We start from the raw sequence: 14,432 nt of genomic DNA, 5'->3' as shown, positions 1-14,432 counted from the left end.
TGCAGGTCTGGAAAAAAAATACTTCCACAGTAGAGAGAAACAGTAATACAATATAAGTTAGCACTACAGGATACCTCATAGCTTGCAATAGGGTAACTTGGAAATTTCTCTGTATTTCTGGGAAAAAGAGTAGAGTTTAATAAACTATTTTATCAAAACTACAATATTCTGCATTTATCTTTTTTCTTGCAGATTCCCCTCATTTTACAGGGGAACAAAGCAGTGCTGACTGCCCTGAAGTGTCCGAAATGTGCAAAGATAAATTGGGCAGTACCCTGTGAGTTTAGCTGTTAGGACTGCTTGCTGTAAGCCAAGAACTATTTTGCATATGGATAATGCACAGTGCTGGTCTACCATGAAAATACTGCAGAATTCTCAGAAAATGGAGTTTCAGCAAGTTAGGACTGTCATACAAAATCAACACTCAGATCCAACTTCAAACTAATATGTTAGCATCAACCAGCTATAATTAACGATCCTTTTCTAGCTGGCCAAATTCCCAGTTCTCCTCATGTTATTGGAATAAATGAAAATTCTATTCCTAAAATCTGAAAGTAGATTTCTTCATTGATTTGAAGCACTATTACCACACAAATAAAAAAAACAGAACACATGAAATGTCATCCTAAGCAAAAAGCTGAAGCCGAGTAAAATGTAAGACCTTGCAACAACAGAGATTAAATATGAACTTGTTTGCATAAACATCAAAAGCAAAAAGTGAGTAAAAGCTCTGCCTGGTACCTACAAGACTATATCTGTATCCAGCATGGGGCCCATGGACTACAACAAATAAGATCAAAAACTGGAGGATGACCACTATGATGGCTGGGTGCTGAGGCCTACAACACACATGCAGGGATGCTGAGAAAGGTGTTTTTATTTAGCCTGGATGACCATCCTCAGGGATGCAATGAGGAATAAAACCCAAGAGGCGAAGCAGCAAGCTGCTGCAAGGCAAGTTTTAAATAGATAAAAGGGGAGGGAAAAAAAAAAAAAATCACAGCGGTAGAAGATAAATCCCGAATTGTGCAGTCTAGGGAGGTTAACTCCAAGCTTGGATGTACTCACAACAACTGAACAGGGTCCTGAGCAACACGCTCTAGGGCTGAAGTTGCCCTGCACCAAGCAGGGACCTACACACAGCGCTCCAGAAATCCCTCTGACCTGAACTGCTCTGTGATTCCATACTCGTGGAAGGTTCCTGCTCACAAAGGGGAGACCAAGCACCCAGTACATGCCTTGTCCTACCTCCAGTTGTTGCCAAGTTCTTGTGTTTATTCTGTCAGCTCTAAGGTGTGAATGACCTTAATATTTACTGTAGGGTTTTTTCTTTATTACTCTTATGGTATGGCTGGAAAACTTTGGAGGCATTTAATGACTAAAAGAGGCTCAACACAAATAAAGGAATGGATTCAGAAAATTCATGGTTTCCATATATCATTTCTGTTAATAAAATTCTACATAAGAAGGAAAACTTCTTCGACAGACCATCTCTTATTTGAGCCTTTTTAAATGTGTTTAAAACCGAAGTTAATATTGACTCCACCTTCTCCACAGATTATGTAACACAGGAAGTGAGACAGTATAAATAAAAACATCAAAGAGCAAAAACGATACTTATTCCATCTAATTTCACCTTGCTCACTGCATTTTTCAGGAAAAAAGAAGTCATCTGAACATTAAACAGTACTTTGATCAGATGGAGAGAGAGATAGAGTATCACACAGCGGTAATTGCACTGATACTCTCCATTCCCCATCATCTACTTCTCACAGCTCCTTTTAACAAAGGAAAACATCAGGAAAGCTCTTGCAAATCAAATGAAGATACAAAGACCATCTAACCCACCCATTCACTAAACCTTCATATAGACAATGAATCAGAATGAAAACAGACCTTAATTTCATTAATCTGAATTAGCTCCTAAAGTCTCATACACATCTCTGAGAAACATCTGTAGTTCTATGCTTTCTATTCAAAAGCAAGTGTGTGCAGTGCTGTATTGGTTTTGCATGGCAAGGTTTCAGTAGTGGAGGGCTACAAGGGGGCCTGCTGTGAGAAGCTGTCAGAGGCTTTCCCCATGTACAACAGAGCCAATGCCAGCTGGGTCCAGGACGGATCTGCTGCTGGCAAGGCTGAGTCCAACGGAGACAGTGGTAGCTCCTCTGGAATAACAGTTAAGAAGGGAAAAAACTTGCTGCACAACAGCAGCAGCAGTCAAAAAAGAGGAGTGAGACTGTGTGAGAGCACCAAGCCTGCAGACAGCAAGGTGAGTGCAGAAGGAGGGGCAGGAGGTGCTCCAGGTGCCTGAGCAGAGATTCCCCCGCAGCCCCTGGTGCAGCTCATGGTGAGGCAGCTGTGCCCCTGCAGCCCATGGAGGTCCAGGGTGGAGCAGAGATCCACTTGAAGCCCATAAAGGACCCCATAGCAGAGCAGATGGATGTGCCTAAAGGAGACTGTGACCCTGTGAGAACAGGAGCAGGCTCCTGGCAGCACCTGTGGCCCCTTGGAATGAGGAGCCCGTGCTGAAGCAGGTTTGCTGGCAGGACTTGTGACCCCACAGGGGAAGGGAGGATGCGGGGAGCATTATAGCTCAATGCTGCAAACAACATACAACACCCATCTATGCTACAGGTCACATTCACCAGCCAGTATCAGACTTCTGTAATGCTTCCCACCAGCCACTAGAAAAGAAACATACACGTTTTACCTGCTTTTAAGTAATAACTAGACCACATTAAGTCCTCACTGCACAGTTTTGTACCGTTACTAAAAAAACTCCAAAACTTAAAGTATCACTGAGCAGATTTTCATTTAGCTTCTATAATGAACAAATAACTTCAACAAACCTCTTTGTTTAAAGTCTTGTATGTGCAAAACTGTTTCCAGTTACTCAACAGCAAAACAAAGATTTTAACCTGCAAAAGCAACTTCCTTTTATTCTAAAGAGCCACATCTCAAAATTTAGTGAAAAGTTTAAGGAAGAACTAAAAGAATTATAATTGTAAAGAGTTACATTATCCCACACATAAAGGGAAAATAAGGATTGCAATTAATTTAGACAGTTTCAGTTCAACACCTAGTGGAGAACAGGCCACATGACAAAGTTCAAAACTTCATACTCTGAATAAGAGGACAGAAGTTCTGAAAACTGCATCATACAATTTTCAACCTTTATCAAAAGCAAAGGCTGTTATCTTTGTAGAATTCCAACTTTTCACCTGTGGAACACTTGCTTGGAGAGAGAATATTTATTTCAGAAAATTCTGCAGCTTTTCTTTTGTTTCACACAGAGCTGTGGTAGTAAATACAGGTGGGGAGAGGACCTTTAGTCTGTCAGTTCAAGTAGACAGAGTGGCTTTCAAATATGAACTATCCAAAATCACACTGTGCAGACTGAAGCACCCTTCAGATGAGTACAACTGAATGCCTCACAGGCTGCAGAAATACTTCCAGTATCCTCTGTTAAACAGATCCTCAGTGCCTGTGCTGCTTCCCACACCACAAAAGCACGAGCTTGTTTGCCCTCCTTTCTTCCCTGACCTTTCAGCTGCCTGTTACTGACAACAATTTGCTAGAAATGCACACAGATAAAGTAGCAGGGAAGAGACGAACGGACAGGAGGGAAGGACAAAACTGCCACCAAATTATTCTCTTCCCTCTGACAGGGCAGTGAATCCTGTGGTGCCAGGCAACTACAGCACTCGGGAGCCCAGCCCAAGGCAGGGAAGGGAAGCAGCCTGTGCTGGGTGGCCATGCAGGTTCCCTCCGATCATCAGAGGCGTAGCCTGTGCTGGGTGGCCATGCAGGTTCCCTCCATCAGAGGCATGGTTTCTGGAGTCCTTCCCATCAGCTTCTGGCCAACTCCACCTGCAGCTCAGTTTGGTTTTGCTCATTTGTGGTTAGAAACAGTGAAGTTATACCTGCCCCCACAGTGCATCCAGCTCTTTCTGTTCCTCCTCCTACACGCTTCAGTCCTGTTCTCAGCCTGTCTCCTCCTGAACAGCCAATACTATAAGAGGCTTCACTGAACAGAAACTTGCATGGAAGAGGAGACAACATAATATCTACTATCTTAGATCAGTCAATTGCAATTATTTTCATAATTTTTCTTCCTTCCTGTGCTCATTGAATTCCCATTTTTGGAGACATGAAAGCAGGAAATCAACACTACAATGCTCCTTGTCATTCTACCTCCCTTTTAGCACCAAAATTAGAGAAGTACAATAAGCTGTCCTCTCATTAAAAGCATTATGAAAGGGTCCTATTCATTAACACAGATGACTGATCTACTCCAAAAATGGACCTAATTCCTAAATTCAGAACCACAAATTATGTGTGACCAGTAATCTCAAAACATGTATGTACATATGTGATATAAACATATTAAATTCACATGATTTCAGACTTAACACTGAAAGCAGTAGCTACTACTTCAAAATTAAAGACCTTTTTCTTATCAGATTACAAGTAAGGTCGCAGCCTGGACTAGGCATGTGCTTCTATGTATGGTATAGGATGCCAATCCTGCTCCAGAAGCTTTCTCCCAGAAACGCAGAGATTCTTTGCAAATAGTACAATGTAATGTTGTTCTTAAAGCCCTTTACTTCATGTGTAGGCCCTATGCCCCTGAGAGGTTTCCTGAGATCCAAATACTTGGATCAGAAACTTCTAGGAGTAGCCTAAAAAGAAAGAAGATCCAGATTCCTGAAACAGACAATATCCATGCAGTGGACTAAGTAAAGACTTACGCTGCTTGTAATCCATTCAAATGAAACAAACTGCATGGCTTATTTTTAACTGTACATAGCCCTAATCCCTTTATGGTCACACTCCGTGTAACCCTAAAAATCCTCATTCTCAGTCTCCAAAATGATAATTGAAAATGATAAATGAAAAGTGCAACTTCTGCAGTAAGATCACAACAGTTCTGATTCAGCAAAACTGTTTAAGACCCACACACTTTAAAAGTTTCAGCAGTACTGTGCAGAAGTGAAGTCCAAAGGTATAACTCATTAACTCAGACTACTCTGGGTCAATAAGGCAAAGGTGCAGACAAGCCAACTACTCTTTAGTCTCCCACCCAGTTACTTGCTCACACTAGTTTTCAAACCAAGTTCCTGCATATATTCAAATAAAGGAAATTAATTCCAACTCATGCTTACGTGAAAAACCTCTGGGCTTTTAAAGCTGATACAAGTGACACTTGAAAACAACCAACATGTCAGGTTTTTTTGTCAACAGTCAGCATAACAGCTGCTTTCAGAAGCAATAATCCATTTTCATACACCAACCTGGAGCCTAATGAGAGCACTGTACCTGTGGTGCCTTAAGCTCTTTCAAGAGGAAAGCTGTGCGTAAGCAAGAAAGCGGCCTCTTTCTCACTTTGGATCTTCCTGCCCACACCCAAAGATGCACCCAACAGCTTGAGGAAACAACCAGACCTTTTGGATACTCAAACTGCTGAAGAAACAAACTGAGCCAGAGAAACTGTCTTCACCACAGTGCTCAGGAAGGCAAGGCAGGAGCACTTCACTCTCAAGTGATCTTGAAGATGCGAGGACTGAAGGAAATGAGCCAACAGGTCATTTCATCATCCTTTTCTTTGATATCTTCTACAAATAGTTTTGTAAATGCTGTCTCAAACCAACACTTCATAACACACCACAGAACTGACAGAGAACATGCAACCTTGTGCACAGTATTCATGCACACGTGCATATAGTCTCAAAAGGAAAAATAAATGTAGAGAGTGCCAAAAAATAACTATATTCTAAAGCAAGTACTTCTGTAACCATTTTCTTGATACCGCAGATGATTTACCCCTAACTGATATGTAAGTAGCTTAAGCACATGTGACCAAGCACTGAAGGCATCTAATTATTGTCAGTATTATCTCTACAGGCAGCCACAAATCTTAACTGACATGTCAAGGCCAAATTTACTCTCGATAAGATCAGAGAAACTAACACATCCTCAGAGGCCAGGCGGGGTTCCATACAAGCACAAGTGCCATTTCAAGAAGCAAGGTTTCTCCCTTTTACCAAATACCAGTAACCTGTGCAAAAAATTAAGCTGACTCATCTTCGCTCTCAGTGGTTCAAACCTGTATCCTCTTACCCAGAGAAGCCCCCAAAGAGCTAAACATGCAGATTAAGGCCGAGTCCCTGCACTGCAGCCTTACACCATGACCACTGGGCTGCTGGAAGGCTGTGTACAAAGCACTCAGGGTTCATTCTTCCATGTTGTACACAAGTGTGACAGCCACTGACCAAACCCAAGGCAATTTGACTTTCTCCTGCCACTATTCACCCTTGGCTCTCTAAAGTGAAATTTATGCACTTAACCTGCGAGACTGAATCTCAACTGAAACTCCTTTCAGCATAGAGTGCAATGCTAAGAACACACTCCTTTCTAGGACTTTGTTTATACCCACCACTGCAGCACTTGCAACAAACTGCTTTAGAAAGCTCCCTCTCAGCAATCTGGTCTTTAGCAATACTAAACAAAACACCTCCTCTTCATCTCACACTGCACACAAACCCCAGTGCAGAGCACAGGGTGAGCTGGGTAGGAAGGCCTCTAGAAAGCAGCTACTTTCAAACAATACACTGCAAGGCCCAGGTTCATTTACTTCAGTACTGGTTTAAGCCCTGGGAATCCAAGGAGCCCACAGGAACTCCAGGGAACAGGGAGTTTTCAACCCTATGGATGGCAGATTACAAATACCAACAAAAACTAGCAACAGCATGTTTTGAACCTTAACAATGCTGACAGCATAAATATAGATAGTACTCTGTGGCACAGAACAACCTCCAAGGCTCCCTGCTTGTTCAATACCTTGTGAAACTCACCACCAGGCCTCATGACATGAAACAGATGCATAAAACATGGGGGTGTGGTGTGCAAGTACAGACAAAAAGTGGGCAGCTCTTGTTTCCAAAACAGAACAGGAAGTGGATGCCAAAGAGAAGAATATTCAAGGTCAAGTTACAGACTGAGCACCTGGAACTTCAAAGCCGATCACCTAGTTTGAACTTAATCCTCATATTCTTACAATGACATCACCCAATGACCAAGATTATCTGTTCTCCATTTAAAAGGCAATAATGACAGCCTTTGTTTCCTGGCATTCAATGTACCTGCAAAGATTCAGGTTAAAAAGCTCAGTCTGGTGACTACTACAGTTTCTGTAACACTGGTAAAACCTCCACAGACTACAGTGGAACAGAATTTGGACAGATGGCTTTGCTTTGTTGGATAAGAAAAGTTGAGAGGTGGTTAAGCATCCTACTCAGAGCAGGGTCTAAATGTGCCTGTTCCACTGTGCTCCCTCCAAGGCTGAAGGACAGCATTTGTTTGAGTTAGCAGTTGTACTACCAGAATGGGTAACAAAAGTTCATGCTTTGAAGTGCCAAGAAGCCTCCTGCTTTAGAATTAAGTCTGGTTCCATGGCAACAAACAGACAAGGGTCCACAAAAGCATCAGCACCTCAAACACGACTGATGACTGGAGCTCTGCTGCACAGTACTTTAACCTAAGAATAAAAATCAACAAAGGCTTCAGCCAGTTTAGTAGGTCTAAATAAACTGATTCTCTTAAGCTTTGCAAATAAGGCAGCCTTTCAAAGAATGATGTTTGCCAATTCTTGATGCATTTTATTAGCCTACTTGTCTCACGCAAAAAAAAATTACATGAGGAAAAATAGATTAGCTGAAGCCATGTACAAAACAGGTTATACACAGCCAACTCTGCTCGATGTCTAAAATGTCTTTCTAGAACAATTTCTCTAAAATATATCACACTTCAAATATCATAACTTGGGAGACATTATGAAGCCCTTACATAACTTAAAAAAAAAGAACCCACCAGCAAACAACTCAAGCCCCCAGAAACCAATTAGTCCTTTTTCCCATTCCCCACTTCCCTGGGGGAACCTTATCCTCCATACAAGGGCCACATTTAGAAACTGCTTTGGGTGGCCAATGCTATCATTTCAACAAGTGGGTGACACAATGTCAGATGTTTTCATTCCATACAAAAATTAAGGAAAAGGCTATTAAAAAAAACAGTAACTGAGATTTGGAAACATAAGAGTAGTCACACCAAGTGTTTGTAAAGTATTTGTATTTTAAGCTTCATACCCTTAGAATGATCAATAAAATATCCCATGACTACTAAACTATTTATGAATCCTCAGCTGTCAAAGCTCTTTAATACAGGTATGGATCCTACCTATATTCATCTATTTATGTGACACAAGATTAAGGACCTTGGCCAAAATCACAAAAGATACCACTGGAGAAGCCACTGTTCAGAAGAAAAAAAGACCTTGTTCAGAAATCCTTTTACTGCAATGTAGAAGGACTCTTCCAAGATTTAAGATGCTTCCATACATCATAAACATAATATAGAATAGGATGCAGAGCCTTAGTCCCCAGCAATATTTGCCTATTTACTCATAACAGAAAAAATATGTTAATACCAATCTACATTAAAACAGCAATCTATTACATCTTTCAAAGCACAATATCAAACAAGACCTTTCTCCTAAGATCTTACATAATCTGTTAAAATATATTTTATGGAAACATTACCTGGCAAAGAAGTTTGTAAAAGGTCCCAGTATTTTCCGTTTACTGTCCACATCTGTCTCGTGACAATACTGCTGCTGGCTCTGGTCATTGCTCTCTTTAGTGGAATTCAGGGTAACATCCGAAAAGTGCGCCTCGTCAGTCTCGAGATCCACTATTGCACTTGAACTGCTTGTGACCACAAAGTCCAAAATGTCTTCATTGCTAACTGATAAAGTTGTTGACAGTTCTGTGCTAAGACTAGACACACTACAAACAGAGATATCATCACTTCGATTTAGAGTTTTTGAGGTTGGACTATAAAGTTTGACAGTGTCATACCCAGTTCTTGGGAAAGTCGAGGATTTTCGCACAGCATGGTCATGCTCAGCAGTCAGTGAATGTGGAGGCACATATGGTGGCAGTGCACAAGCACTCTGAAAAGCCCTGTCAGGCACGAGTTCAGGTTCTGATTGCTTTCTCTTCACATTCAACACACTGCAGTGAACAGGCTCTGGATTTCCTATTTCTAGAGTTGGAATACCAGAATCCACTGATTTAAGGCTATGACAATCTTCTAAAGCACTGGACAGCTGGCCAGGTCCATATTCAGGCAATGAGAGATGTCTCAGGGTCCCAGAATTCAAGTTTTGAAGGCCCTGGATACTGCTGCCCACTCTTGAATCCAGAATTCCCACGAAGGTCAAACCATTTAAAGAGTTTAAAGAGTTGGATAAATTTGCATCGGTTGTCTTGGCCCAGCTGGTAACTGGTTAAAAAGAAAGAAAAGATTATGAGTTTGCTGGAGCGTTGTGGTTTGTTCTCGACTGTTTGTTTGGTAGGGTTGTTTTTTTTTCCATGGTCGTTTCTTGGTTTTGTTTCTTGGTTTGTTTTTTTAATACACTCAGTCCTGTTCTAATTTAGGCTTTTAATTAAAAATTATTTGTCTTCTCTTGCACATGATTACCATCCCTTCCCCCAGCCTGAACAACCAGGACAATGGCAATTTAAATTAGGCTTCTAGAAAATGTCAAGCATGAAAAGCTTTTCATAAGCAGTTTGTGTGCCCACATTTGCTTCTTACACATCTCCTAAGAGCAAAACTACATACTATAAAACCTGCAGTATTTTAAGGTTCCCTGCCAATATTGAGACAAATATATGAATTTTTTTTAATACAGTCATAAATTCATATTTGCTGATGTCAGAGGGCTACAAAACTTGTTTCCATACACTTAGACCAGATTCAGAAGTGTTCATTTAAACAGAATTTCTCAGTATTCTTGGAAACCATAAAACTGATAACAAATTCGTCACAAAAGAGAATCCATAATGTATCATTGTTGCATTAAGCAAGAGATGCAAAATCTGAACATCTATAAAGCTATCCATATAGTCAATGTTTTGACAACACACATGATGCACTTCATCAGTGCATATACAGTAACAATGACATTTGCAAATACGTATTATTTACTGCACTCAGGGACTGTGATCCTTCATCTTTGCAATATCCATGCAGGCTGTCACCCCAGGGGCTCCCAGCAGGTCAGTTAATCCAGTCAGTGCCCCACTTCCAGTCAGAATCTGAATGGCCTGCAAAGTAAGGGCTGTCAAATAGGAGCTACAGGTTGGATGCATCAAACTCATTGGCAACTTTCATACACCTGGAACACCATCAGGAATACTACCCTGGCTTCCAGAACTGCTACTGACCCTTTAAACACTACATGATTATTAATACAACATTACACAGATCTTCTCTTTCCATACGAGTAGTTAAATTGTCTACAGCTCTTCTGAAGTTTGCAATGCAATTACTCTGCAGCAGTTGGCAGAACAAATATGCACATATTGCTTCAAGTTCTTCCCTCTGAAACACTCTGGGATAAGTGTGAATGAATGAAGAACACTCCTTCCATCTTGCAAACAGACTGCTTTCTAGACAGATTTTTTCTTCAGTTCCTGAAGCCTGGTCTCCTGCTTCTGCTCTCCTACTCTCTCTCAGGAGTAGCACTTAATTAAAGGTGCCAGTTGTTCTCTAGGTCATCCCCACATTCTATTTTTAAAAAACAAATACAAACATACCCCAAAAGAAACCCCAAACTTCTCAATTTCAAACAGCAGTGAAAACTGCTATCTCACAGCAGTTCTAAACCCCTGGTTAACATCACCTAAGCCCTGCCAAACACCAGGGTTTCACACACAGTACATTCTTAGATCTGAGGACATCAATACACTTTGGCATTGTGATACCAACAGGCAGCGAGTGAGAGAAAACTCATTTCAAACATATCTCACTGGTCCAAACAGAAGGTTTTTTTCCACAAGTTTTCAGTCATGTGGAAAGTTCAGGAATCCAACTGTACTTTGTATGCTATACTAAATCTTTAACTTACTACCCCAATGGTATTCACTTGCAGATATGACACTCCAGTTCAATCCACTCCTAAGCACAGACAAAAGTCAAGGAGAAACAACCCTGGATATTTCATCTTTCAGACTTTTTCAGAACTTTTTAACAGCCAACTATATGCTACCCATCCAAATCAATCAATGCACCAATTGCCTAATCTTCTGGGTAAGCAAGGTTTCAAGCGTATTGTTTTGACTAAAAAGCTTGTGAAGATGTACACTGTCCTTAAAGAGTTGCTATAGCAACTTTTTTTTTTCATATTACCATGGTTTGAAAAGTTTACATCCCCTGCAATTAAAATGATGTCTTGAAATAGCTGGCACACCAACCATGTACATTATGAATTCTCTATTCACTAAATTAAAATTGCAAGGGCCAGCAAAAAAACAAGCAACCCTAAATAGCAACCCTTGAATGCAGGCAACAAACTACACTCAAGAAGTCAACAATGATAGTTGAAGTATACAAATAAGACATAACATGGAGCATTAGGTATAATTACTGTTGTATACTGGGATCGCCTATTCTCAGACCTTCTTGCTTGAATTCACTTGTTTTTCTAATGTAAGTCTGACTGTTTTCTTCTCCCTGTGCTCACCTCTATCCCTTCATATACATTACATTGCTCTTTAAATACACAGCTCACCCAGCCCCAATGTTACGCTACAGCATATATACATACACACTTCAGAACAGTATAACCAAGGTGTTTGACATAAAAGAATTCAAACTTATAAATGCATTTAGAAAGTGCAGTCCAGAAATCAAAACACAGAAATGTAATCTGTCAGGAACAGCTTTGATGATGGTTGGGTAAACAGTACAAGCATGTTCCTGTAATTGATTCCTCCCATGACTGCCTTCACTTCTGCTCAATGATTTTCCCAAGTAGCAGCCAGTCCTTAGTTTAATTGCACTGCTCTTCTCAACCAAGCTTACAAATAGTAAGCATTCAAGTGACCTTGGCAGAGGCAGTAACCACAGCAGCTCCAGAGGCCAAATACTATAAACAAAAGAGTTTAAAAAAAAGGTGAAAATAAAATTCCATGCTGGCTTCTGAAGCTATTTTAACTTGGCTTGTATTTTTTCAAGCAATAAATTTAACAGGAAGAGATCCTTTAAACGGGCAACCAGCAAATGCAGAAGTATACAACACTACAGCTTGCTGGAGCAAATTACGCAACATCAAGCTACAAAGGTTTTACACAGTTCAGCGAAACTGTGGGAGGCTTTGAAGTGTACCCGTCAAAGGCTTTAAATGAAAACTTGAGATGCAATCAGCTGTCAAGGATACACATGAGAACTCCTTGATTCATTCTGCGTTAGGTTGTTGTAGGATTGTTTTTAAGGATGAAGTGATATTTATACTCTGTTTTATCTGCCTCACTGGTAAGTGCAAAATCTGACAATTGATGTCAAATATTCTGTCGTGCTCCAATGCCAGCTTCTTTCCATAAAGCATTTATTAACATAACAATGTTGAAACATTATCATCTGAGTATAATAAACTATTGAGAAATAGCATGCAATTTTGTCAGCACAACATTAATAATCCCCATTGTTTATTTAAATATATTATGATCTAAATAAAATCGATATTTGTAAAGTCTTAACACGTATGTCTTATAGAGAACATGATCTCATAAGAGTGAGCATTCCACGAGAGGTAACAAGGTGAAGGGAGTTAGGAAAATACAGCCAAGGTCACAAGTGGTGATGAGAGAGCAGGTAGATATTATTTACTCATTAACACTTCCAACTTAAGTGCTAAGGACAAAGACAGTTTTGTAGCCAGGTTCAAAATTAACATCAGGACACAACTATTCACACAAAGGGCAGCTAAACTGTGCAACTCCTTGTCACAGAACACCATGGATGCCAGAAATTTACATGTAAGCTTGAGAATAAAAATCCACTGATGATTCCTAAACAAAAAGAAACTCAGAAAGTCTCTAAACTGCAAGTGTCAGAACTTCATGAAAACATCAACATACATTAGTTCTGCTTTCAGGCCCTCTCCTGGGTAATTTTTTCTCTGACAGGTGGAGTTTTTATCTTTCTCAGTAGGGCTGTCCATAGGGCCTCACATTCCCCAAATTCTGATCACAGCATGTAAGAAGGCATGCTCTGACAATAACCAGAGGCTTTAAAACAGATTTTGGCTTTGCATACCACTCAGCCACACAGAGGGAACAAGTCATATTTGATTAGAATTTCTAAGATTTACAATAAAATGGCTTTTTAACCATTTTGATTAAAAAGTTAAAGAAAGATAACAGCAATGCGAAATCATTAGAGTAAAACAAAAACAGAAAGATGCCAACTCAAGGCCCATTATTCCAAGTTTGTTATGAGTTATGATACAATTTAGGCAAGCAACAAGACTAAGACAACAATTTGCAAAACAGGCTTTATATTTTCTTGCCTCACAGGAATGAGAAGGGGAATGGTTACACATACTGCTCAGTTCTCAAACACTTAACATCACAATTTATATCACACACCTCATCTCTACAACACTTAACCTCTGCCAGCATTTTTTCTTAAGTCTTTAAGAACAAAGAATTTCTTAAATTACAAAGTTGCAACTTTTTTTTTCCTCCTAAAATAATTTTTTTTCAAATTAATGGTTTATATTCTCCATGCGTTTAACAATATTTTTGTTGCATGCACCAGGAAACACATTGGTGTTATCAAGTGCAGCTTTGGGTGACCTTGGTGCACAAGAGCATCAAACTCAGTTTTATTAAAGATTTCTTGGTCCCGTTTGTTTACATGCCCGTTCCAACAGCCACAGCATTGCCAAGAGTGAAGAACTCCTGAAGCTACAAAAAGTCTGCCTTTAAACAAAACATAAGATACAGCAATCAAGGCTACCTTTGTAAGTACGGCTGAAACTTCACTGAAATAAAAGAAACCAGTGGGGAATTTTTTTTTTTTTTAATTAAGATGATTGTTATCTAACTCTCAGCTGGTGACCTTTTAGAAAGGCCCTTTAGAGCTTTACAAATCTGGCTTCTGAGTGGAGTGCTCGGAGAGCAATCATAAGTAAGCCATTCACTGCTTTTCGACTGTTTTTGCTCCGTCAGGCAGGCAATACAAACAAGTTACAGTGCTCTGCTAAAGCCTCTGCTCCAGAAGCGGTTTACACGGCTTTTTCTCTCCCCACACCATTATTACTTAAAACTCTGTGAACCACACTAAATTAGCAGCAGCGTCAGGAGAACTTCAGCTATCGTGAGATGTAGTTTTGTTTGGTCTTTGGGAATTGCCTGGGAGAGTTCGACTAGAACAGAAACAGCGAGATGAAAGTTTCTTCCTTCTCACGGGCTGAGCCCGACTCGCTCTGCGAAGGTTTCCGAGCTGGCGGCCTTCGCTTACAAAACAACCTAAAGAAACTGAAACAAAAAACAAAACAAAACCAGAAAAAAAAAAAAAAGAAA

The 14,432-nt window shown here is 40.2% G+C and overlaps 1 protein-coding gene across 1 annotated transcript in view; it reads right to left on the bottom strand.

Annotated features, from left to right (window-relative positions):
* Positions 1-9,345, bottom strand: part of TBC1D14 (TBC1 domain family member 14) — a 56,276-nt gene extending 46,931 nt beyond the window's left edge. Inside the window, exon 1 of the mRNA XM_017727674.1 lies at positions 8,598-9,345. The gene's annotated coding sequence lies outside the window, so the exon portion shown is untranslated. The remainder of the gene's footprint in view (positions 1-8,597) is intronic.
* Positions 9,346-14,432: the final 5,087 nt, after the last annotated feature.

The sequence above is a fragment of the Corvus brachyrhynchos genome, unplaced genomic scaffold (assembly GCF_000691975.1).
Source record: "Corvus brachyrhynchos isolate BGI_N302 unplaced genomic scaffold, ASM69197v1 scaffold80, whole genome shotgun sequence".
In the NCBI taxonomy this organism is placed as follows: domain Eukaryota; kingdom Metazoa; phylum Chordata; class Aves; order Passeriformes; family Corvidae; genus Corvus; species Corvus brachyrhynchos.
The sequence above is the reverse complement of the archived record's forward strand: the minus strand, read 5'-3'. Positions and strand labels throughout refer to the sequence as shown.